The sequence below is a fragment of the Temnothorax nylanderi genome, unplaced genomic scaffold (genome assembly GCF_030848795.1).
Source record: "Temnothorax nylanderi isolate EJ_2023f unplaced genomic scaffold, tnyl_v1.0 TNYL_tig0556_pilon, whole genome shotgun sequence".
Lineage (NCBI taxonomy): Eukaryota > Metazoa > Arthropoda > Insecta > Hymenoptera > Formicidae > Temnothorax > Temnothorax nylanderi.
The window spans coordinates 11,054-21,568 of record NW_027249618.1 but is presented as its reverse complement, the minus strand read 5'-3'; positions in this window follow the sequence as shown (position 1 = coordinate 21,568).

Here is a 10,515-nt window from a genome sequence, read left to right as displayed (position 1 = left end):
TTGAGATTGGATTGAAATTTAATCAATCAGAATAAAGAAAACTAACTTCAAGTTTAGTGAACTTTGCTCTAATTGGTCAAATTTCAATCCAATCTCAATCTCAATCCGTAGTCTGATCACGGCTTTACCTACATTAGTCTATCGACTAGAGGCTCTTTACCTTGGAGACCTGCTGCGAATATGGGTACGAACCGGCGCGACACCTCCACTTAAAGTGTAAGTTTGCAATAATGCTTTTTCACAGTAAATTTTTTTGTTTAGAGTCTAAACCTAATTCTGACAACGGTATCGTATTTTTGGATGTAATCCGCAGGGCATGCCACAGTCTTTTTATAACAATACATTGTAGAATTTTTATATAAAGCGAATGTTTTCGCAAGTTGAGGTTAAAACAAGTGTCGGGATTACAGACGGCTTTAGCATCCCCTTAAGCGGGGAGCACACACTTCTGCACAACGCATAATGCGTAAGCATAAAAAAACTGATTGGTCCATACACATGTGCATAAGGAAATAGACCAATCAGTTTTCTTATGCTTACGTATTATGCGTTGTGCAGAAGTGTGTGCTCCCCGCTTTATGCTCCCTGGAGCCTTATCGATTCTGTATCTTGGGACGAGGTGAAAATTACAAAAGTGAACAGATTTACTAGATTTCGACAAATAAAATTGTAGATTCTCTAGTGAATTTCCTCACTTTTGTAATTTTTACCTCGTCCCAAGATACAGAATCGACCCCCTCTGGAGCCCTATTCTTGAAAAATATCGCATACGATGGCTGCGTTCGGGGAGCGCGCTATTAGCGCTATTGCATCATTCTATCTTTATCGCTCATCAAGTGTAGAACAAGGATAGAATAAGCAAATAGCGCTAATAGCGCGCTCCCCGAACGCAGCCGATATGTCATGAATATCACACTCTGCAACCAATAGCACACTTGCAAAGTGTGATTTTCTAGTGACATTCCTAAAATATCGTATGCGATATTTGTCGAGAATAGGGCCCCAGATCGTTAACTTCACATAGCTCCCCTGCTGTAGAGTCCCTATAAAAGGCCCCGGCCCCATGGACTGATATTTTCCGCGTAACGCGTATCGCGTATCGCGTAACCAATCAAAGACGTTTCGTATTTTCTGTTAGGCATATTCACGCTTGTGATTGGTTATGCGATACGCGTTAAGCCGTGATCAGACAACGGATTGGGATTGAGATTGGATTGAAATTTGACCAATTAGAGCAAAGTTCACTAAACCTGAAGTTAGTTTCCTTTAAGCCGTGATCAGACTACGGATTGGGATTGAGATTGGATTGAAATTTAATCAATCAGAATAAAGAAAACTAACTTCAAGTTTAGTAAACTTTGCTCTAATTGGTCAAATTTCAATCCAATCTCAATCTCAATCCGTAGTCTGATCACGGCTTTATTCTGATTGATTAAATTTCAATCCAATCTCAATCCCAATCCGTAGTCTGATCACGGCTTTATGCCCGTATCAGAATACGGATTGGGATTGAGATTGGATTGAAATTTGACCAATCAGAGCAAAGTTTACTAAACTTGAGATCAGTTTTCTCTATTCTGATTGATTAAATTTCAATCCAATCTCAATCCCAATCCGCAGTCTGATACGGGCTTTACGCGGAAAGTATCAGTCCATGGGGCCGGGGCCTAAAGGTGGAAGCACATAAAATTGCAGGAGCCATGGGCAGAATGCAGAAGCCATATGCGCATGCGCTATGGTATTTGTAGAGCTCTACAGATATCATAGCGCATGCGCATATGGCTTCTGCATTCTGCTCATGGCTCCTGCAATTTTATGTGCTTCCACTTTTAAGGCCCAGTTTCACAGTGGCCAGTTAGCTTAACTAGTAGTTAATTCTCACTCTCTGTCTCTTTCTAACCTCAAAGGTTAGAAAGAGACGGAGAGTGAGAATTAACTACTAGTTAAGCTAACTGGCCACTGTGAAACTGGGCCTAAGGTGCGATTTCACGATGACGCTCGACGCTGGATTCGAGCGTCAAACAGCGCCAAAAAGCTAAACTGTGTTTAGCTTTGACACTCGACGCTCGAATTCAGCCAATCCAGTGGTTAGGTTATATTTCGCGTCCCTCTGAATCTATCACGTGACCAGATTTGACGCTCGACGCTCATTTTCAGCGAGCAAAAACCTTCAAATATAATATATTTTATTTATATACATATATAAATTTACTTATATAATATAAATAAGTAAAAAATATTATTTCTAGGGTCACGTGGTTTCGCTTTGACGCTAGCGTCAAGAAATAAAGCTGAATTTATTCAACATCCAGCGTTGACGCTGAATCGTCGTTGATCGTCTCAGTACAATCAAAAATAGGCTTCGAAATACGTAAAATATTAATTATTTTCAAGTAATATCTTCAAGTAATAATATTTTACGAATATATATATAAATAAAAAATATTATTTCTAAAGATTTTTGCTCACTGAAGATGAGCGTCGAGCCGATCGAGCGTCAACGTGAAAAGGCACCTTTAGAGTCTGGCCACTGAGGCTATTTTGTAACAAAATGGCGTCTCGCATCTTATACAAGGACTCTAGCATCTAGAGTCAAGGATACTCACCTCGATATACTTAGCAGACAAATTTGATATTTTTTATTATTGATTATTTTAATAGTTTGGGTCGTGGGTCGTGGGAAATTGACCAATCACATTCGAATTTGAGGAGAATAATCGACTGTGATTGGTCAATTTCTTGCGACTCGCGACTTGCGACTGCTTGCGACTCGCATTGTAAACCCCGCATTACTTTTAGAACCAACTAATCAACGCACAGTGCTGATAAGACAAACTCAACAGTTGTGCGACAGTTGTGTCTGCTGAACACGCCCATTGTTACCCGTCTACACTACTAGGATGAGCCACAAGTAGGATCATCCTCCGGTCTAGATAGGGCATAAATGGTACTCCAGCCACTAGATGGCGCCAGACTAGCAATAGCTATACGCGATTGGGTTGGTACGATTGAAAGCTAACTTCGGTATGATTTTTATCCGTCTACACTACTCATTGGCCTAGTTTACACCGATCACTTGATATGCGTATTAAATAGTAAATAACTAGTAAATAAGTCTGATTATTGGTTGATCAGTTCAAATATACTATTTGATACGCGTATAAAGAGATCGGTGTAAACTAGGCCATATTAGGATGAGCCGCGAGTAGGATCATCATCAGGGTCTAGAACGGGCAATAGGGACTCTACCCTGCTTATGCTCCGTCTATATATTCTTATGTCTATGGCGGTGACGGTGACGGTGGCACCCCTATGAATTAGCCGACAGAAATTACTAAATTTGATAATTTTTAATTTTTCTAACTAAGTATATTTCGTTCGTAAATCATTTGTGATTAATTGTAAGTCAGTTTTTAACGTTTGTGACCAATTAGATTGTTTGTAATTAACAATTTTATTTTGGCCATAATGTCAGCCGACACTTTTTAGTAACAAACAGATTTTTGATCACTGATAACTGTAATTAATAGGAAATCGTTTGTGATTTACGAATATACCAGTGTAACGTGTGTGAATTAATAAATTTCTGAGTTATTTGCAAAATATAAGTTCAGTTAAATAAGGTTAATGTACTGCGCAGGTAACTGTGCTGCGCATGCGCGAAATGTACTTAAGGCTCCTGGGGCTCGATTCTTGAAATCATTCGCAAGAGAAGCGTATGCGCAAATGATGTTCTTACAGAAAAGTTGCAAGTCGATTGGCTGTTGCATAGCTTTTAACCAATCAACTTGCAACGTTTCTGTAAGAGCAGAATATGGTCCTCTACGATTTTTTGTTTTTTATTTTAAATTAAAGTTCTGATACTAAAAACAACTATTACAATAACAAAAGTAATTAAAAATCGTTAAATAATTTTTTTCATGAGTTTAAAAATTGCAATCGATTTAAACGCCCAGTTTTTCGCGCGTCGTCGATGTGACGTCATTATTCAGTAAACAGGTTGGACAGTTTGTTTCGAAAGCATTAAAAATGACCGAAAACGCAAATAACGTGCAAGATGCAGTAAAGAAACGCAGTTACAAGTGGTGCTTGTTTTAGTGATCCGCAAGTTTTTACCTTCAGCTCTGTACCGAAGTGTACAATCGACAAGATGACAAGAGTGTTTTAAAGGTTATGTCATGTGTTGTATATAATATTCAAATTAATATACTTTTACTAAGTTTACGCGAGCGTTACTTCTGTAGTAACTTACGATAATTCCTTCGCGTAAACGGGATTTTGTAGTAACTTACGATAATTTACTCCGCGTAAACGAGTGAATTATCGAGTTACTACAGAAGTAACGGTCGCGTAAACGTAGTATGTATCTTATATCTGTCTATAAATTTTACTATTTATTCCCTGTTACAAGTTTTTAAAAATATACTTACTTCCTAGCTTTTACACCACGAGTTTCTGCGATATTAAACACATCACTTTCAGCAAAAAAATCGGAAACCATTAATACCGTTACTTTGGGTAAGTTATTCGACTGTGCTTTAACAAATCCCGTGTTAATTTATTTACCACATTGCAACAAAACAATCGGCTAAATACGTAAATATATATAAAATACCGTAGCAACAGTTTGAAATTACTGAATAATGACGTCACAGCCAATCACAGCGCGTTTTAACCCCTCTCCTTTTATAAGCAGTTTTAATCATTTTTATTGAAAAATTACATTGTTAATATCGTTCTAAAGTCGTTTCATTCAATTGGAACAAATATAAGGTTATAAAAATAATTTTTTTTAACAACTTATTTTTTACAAATTGGACCCTATTTTTGCATACGTTTCTCTTGCGAATGAAATCAAGAATCGAGCCCCAGGCGCACAAAGAGCGCGTCGACGCGTTTCGCATGGCGGACGTCGATGCAGTGGCCAATCACTTCTCACCTTTCTGTAACTAGCGGGAGATTATTGGCCACGCATCACCTCTATGAAGCTAGCTGACAGAAATGACTAAATTTGATTATTTTTAATTTTTCCAAGTGTATTTCGTTTGTAAATCGTTTGTGATTGATTGTGGGTCAGTTCTTAACGTTTGTGACCAATTAGTGTTTTTGTAATTAATAATTTTATTCAATGCAATTGTAGTTCGCCAGTACGAAATAATAAAACTAAGACGTATGTGTGAATCGACCTAACTGGCAATAATTTATCATTGACTGTGTTTACATGACACCGTTAATCGGGTTTTATAACATCGGTAGTTCTTAGGCCGGTCAATCACAGCTATTCCATTCTTCTGAAGAATGATTACGATTGGTCTTCCTGACAACTACCGATGTTATAAAACCCGATTAACGGTGTCATGTAAACACAGTCATTGACTCCGTTTACACGGCACCGTTAATCGGGTTTTATAACATCGGTCGTTCTTAGGCCGGTCAATCACAGCTATTCCATTCTTCTGAAGAATGATTACGATTGGTCTTCCTGACAACTACCGATGTTATAAAACCCGATTAACGGTGTCATGTAAACGCAGTCAATGACTGTGTCATGGTAGTTGTCGGTGCGTTATTCTTTGACAGATGTACCGCCCCAGTCAAACTCCCCGCCTGGCAGTGTCCTCGAATCGGATCACGCGGGAGTATTAACGGCGATCGGCCGCGAGGCCTCACGCCACTCTGACACGCTTGGCTCTAGAACACCGTGACCGCCGGGGCACGAAGCCCTCGGGGCACGCGCTCCGCCTAACCGAGTAAGTAAGGAAACGATGAAAGGTCGGTAGTTGTCAGGAAGACCAATCGTAATCATTCTTCAGAAGAATGGAATAGCTGTGATTGACCGGCCTAAGAACTACCGATGTTATAAAACCCGATTAACGGTGCCGTGTAAACGGAGTCATTGAGTCTTGTTACACGGCGGCCGTTAATCGGGTTTAGTAACATCCATAGTTATAACTACCGATGTAAAATGTCGTATAAACGCTAGTTACACCCGGTTTTATAACAGCAGTTGTTATTACTCTACATATCCCTTCGTGTAAACGAGCATACGTTATAAGAAGTTACAAGTACAGATGTTACTAAACCCGATTAACGGCGCCGTGTAACAGCGGTCAATGACTGTGTTTACATGACACCGTTAATCGGGTTTTATAACATCGGTAGTTGTCAGGAAGACCAATCGTAATCATTCTTCAGAAGAATGGAATAGCTGTGATTGACCGGCCTAAGAACTACCGATGTTATAAAACCCGATTAACGGTGCCGTGTAAACGGAGTCTGTGTGACGATTCGACCATTGGTTTTGGTCCGATTAATCGTCAAGACGTTAATAATCTTTGATATATATATATATATATATATATATATATATATATATAAGCATCTCATTTTTAAACAATTTAAATTAAATTAAATTATTAAAAATATATTACCTCAGCCAGGGTTCGAACCTGGAGCCCTATTCTTGAAAAATATCGCATACGATATGTCATGAATATCACACTCTGCAACCAATAGCACACTTGCAAAGTGTGATTTTCTAGTGACATTCCTAAAATATCGTATGCGATATTTGTCGAGAATAGAGCCCCTGGAACCTTCCTCATTCCGTGACGGGTGTCGTACCAATTCGACCACTGCACTGAGGCATGTGGTAATATTTACCCAGTCGGCATGTAATATTTCAGAAACATTTCTGCAAAATTCCATTTGAAATACTACACATCAATATTTCAGAAATATTTCACGACCGTTTCTACATCATTTCGGCAATGTTTCAATGTCCGCAATTATTTCAAATGCAACCTTGCTGAAAGATTTCGGCAATATTTCGGTGATAACTGAAATATTTCTGAAATATATCTACGAAATATTGCAGAAACACTTCAGAGATATTTCAAATACATTTTACACTGAGAAAAATGTTTTGTATTAGCAAACAAAATTTTGTTACTGACGCAAAAACTATTTGTTGATATGTGAAAAATGAAATATTCTGTTACGGTCACCCATCCAAGTAGTATACCGGCGCCTTGTTGCTTAACATCGATGATCGAACAGGGTAGTGCAATGGTGATCCCCTGACTCTGACGCTACTTTCTTTCTTATACTTGCTTATTTTGGTGAGCATAAAGCTATCGCATAACAAATATTAACAATACAGATATACGAATAAATCTTTTTTGCCAGTCAGCGTCGAATATTATTTTATATTAAATATTATTAAATATTTTATATTTTATATTAAAAATGCCATATGAAAAAATTTGGAATATCAGAAAATTCTTAATAAAAGAGAAAAAATGCAATAAAATGCAATAATTATATAATAAATTATATAATAAATATTATATATAAATTTAATTTATAAGTTCTAAAGTCTGTCAGCAACTTTTCGGAAATATTACAAATGCAATGTTGTATGTGAAACATTAAAAAATATAACGCGTGCAATTTAAACGTAATAATAGCTATAGTTTTATCATGTATCAGAAATGTTTCTAAACCATTACATCTGCAATATTTCTTCTGCAATATTGTAGAAATTCACTGCCTGCAATTCAATTTTTCATTACCTACGCAATCTTTCAGAAATTTTTCAGAAATATTTTAAATGCATCAATGTTGCGTTTGATATGTTACAGAAATATTATTCGTGCAATGCAAACGTAATATTACTTTTATAACGTTTCAGAAATATTGCATCTGCTATATTTTTTTACAATATTACAGAAACTTACAAATATTGTAAACAACTTTCTGAAAGATTTCAGAAATATTGTTAATGCAATATTATAAAAAACATGATGCAAGTACATTTCTGAAATATTTCAGATGCATAGTTATTACAAATAAAGGGCCAATTCCTTTTAGTGACACAAGTCGACACAAACATCGTTCTATCCTTCTTGGCATTCAATGAATAACAAAGACAGAACGACACTTGTGTCGACTTGTGTCACTAAAAGGAATTGGCCTAAAATGTTAACGAAATATTTCTGCACCATTTCCGAATATTTCAATATTTCAGCAACATAACATGCCGAGTGGGTATCGCAATAACCTGTATTAGAACAATAATAATAGAAGATGGAAACACCAAAATTTTTAACTTTTATTCGGTTGGGGCACCATAAAAAATATTTCTAGAAACCGGTATGTCGTAAATTGGACCTATTTTTGCCGTCAATAAGACTGGTACGTAGGTTAGTGACGCGCTTTAAACACTTAAATACTTTTAAAGCGCGTCACTAACCTACATAGGTTAGTTGACGCGCTTTAAACACTTAAATACTTTTAAAGCGCGTCACTAACCTACGTACCGTCTTGCAACAACGATTGACAAAAGATGACTGATATAATATGAGCATAAACACGCCAAATAGACCGAATACTACAGAATGTAAATAATCAAGGTCAGAAGCTAGTATGTATATATATAAACGAGCTTGTAAAGCACGCCACGAACCCATGTGGCACCTCGTTTCGCGTGGAAAGTGTATGCGTGAACTATTTCGACATATATATTAGTTATTTATGCCTTCCAATACTCAAAATAGCTGCTATATTTTCCAAACTTTTTTAAGGTTTGATTATTTTGTATTCGTGCGCGTATATTTTGAAAAAGGCTTCCTCTAACTAACAGATTACTACTTACGCAGTGCTACTAATCTACAAAAATTAAATTGTGTCGCCTAGGGGTTTTCGTTAGTACCAACATTATCCCCTCTATTTTTATGGAAAATGTCGCCTAAAGGTGCGATTTCACGATGACGCTCGACGCTGGATTCGAGCGTCAAATCTGGTCACGTGATAGATTTCAGCCAATCCAGTGGTTAGGTTATATTTCGCGTCCCTCTGAATCTAATCACGTGACCAGATTTGACGCTCGACGCTGGATTCGAGCGTCAAATCTGGTCACGTTATAGATTCAGAGGGACGCGAAATATAACCTAACCACTGGATTGGCTGAAATGAGCGTCGAGTGTCAAAGCTAAACACAGTTTAGCTTTTTGACGCTCGAATCCAGCGTCGAGCGTCATCGTGAAATCGCACCTTAAGGGCCGATATCACAGTCTCCGATTAACGTGATCCTCCGATTAAACTCACTCTGCATCTCTTTCTAACTGTCTTTTCGTCTCTTTCTAGGGGGACAGTTAGAAAGAGATGGAGAGTGAGTTTAATCAGAGAATCACGTTAATCGGAGACTGTGATATCGGCCCTAACTCCAGGGAGTCCTTGACTGGCCTAGTTTACACCGATCTCTTGATACGCGTATCAAATAGTGGGTCTGTTTTCTATTGCTGAACTGGCTGCACTAGTTCAGAGTTTATCTTTTTCCTTCCAATGTGGAGTAAAAAAGAAAAACTCTGAACTATAGTGCAGCCAGTTCAGTAACAGAAAACAGACTCAGTATATTTGAGCTGATCAGCCAATAATCAAACTAATTTACTTATTTACTATTTAAAGCCTTGTGTACACGATACTAGAAATCGGTCCGAGTTTTGGTTTAAGCCAATGAAACTGCTGCTTTTCTGTAAGAGCTGCAAGTTGATTGGCTTAAACCGAAACTTGGACCGATTTCTAGTATCGTGTACACAAGGCTTAATACGCGTATCAAGTGATCGGTGTAAACTAGGCCAGTACATTTCGCGCATGCGCAGCACAGTAACCTGCGCAGTACATTAACCTTATTAACTGAACTTATTTTGCTATTTTGCAAATAACTCAGAAATTTATTAATTCACACACGTTACACTGGTATATTCGTAAATCACAAACGATTTCCTATTAATTACAGTTATCAGTGACCCAAAATCTGTTTGTTACTAAAAAGTGTCGGCTGACATTATGGCCAAAATAAAATTGTTAATTACAAACAAACTAATTGGTCACAAACGTTAAAAACTGACTCACAATCAATCACAAACGATTTAGAAACGAAATACACTTATACTACGTTTACGCGAGCGATACTTCTGTAGTAACTTACGATAATTCCTTCGCGTAAACGGGATTTTCCTTCGCGTAAACGGGATTTTGTAGTAACTTACGATAATTTACTCCACGTAAACGGGTGAATTATCATAAGTTACTACAGAAGTAACGCTCGCGTAAACGTAGTATTAGGCCGGTATTCATAGTCGGTTCTTATATTTTAGACCATCTTAAGTACAATCTTAAGATGTCATTAACCAATCACAGAGCCGTATTAGCATCTTAAGATGTTAGGGCCAAAGCACATAACATGGCGTAGCGATATACGACGGTCGTAGTCCTCGACCTGACAAATCAAGATACGCCAAAGCTTGTGCGTTACTTACGTCCACGACTACGATTGTCACATGTGCTTTGGCCCTTACTTAAGACGGTCTTGAAATAAGATCTGATTATGAATACCGGCCTTAGAAAAATAAAAAATTATCAAATTTAGTAATTTCTGTCGGCTAGTTTCATAGAGGTGACGGTGGCGGTGGCGGCGGCGGTGGCGGTGGCGGTGGCGGTGGCGGCGGTGAC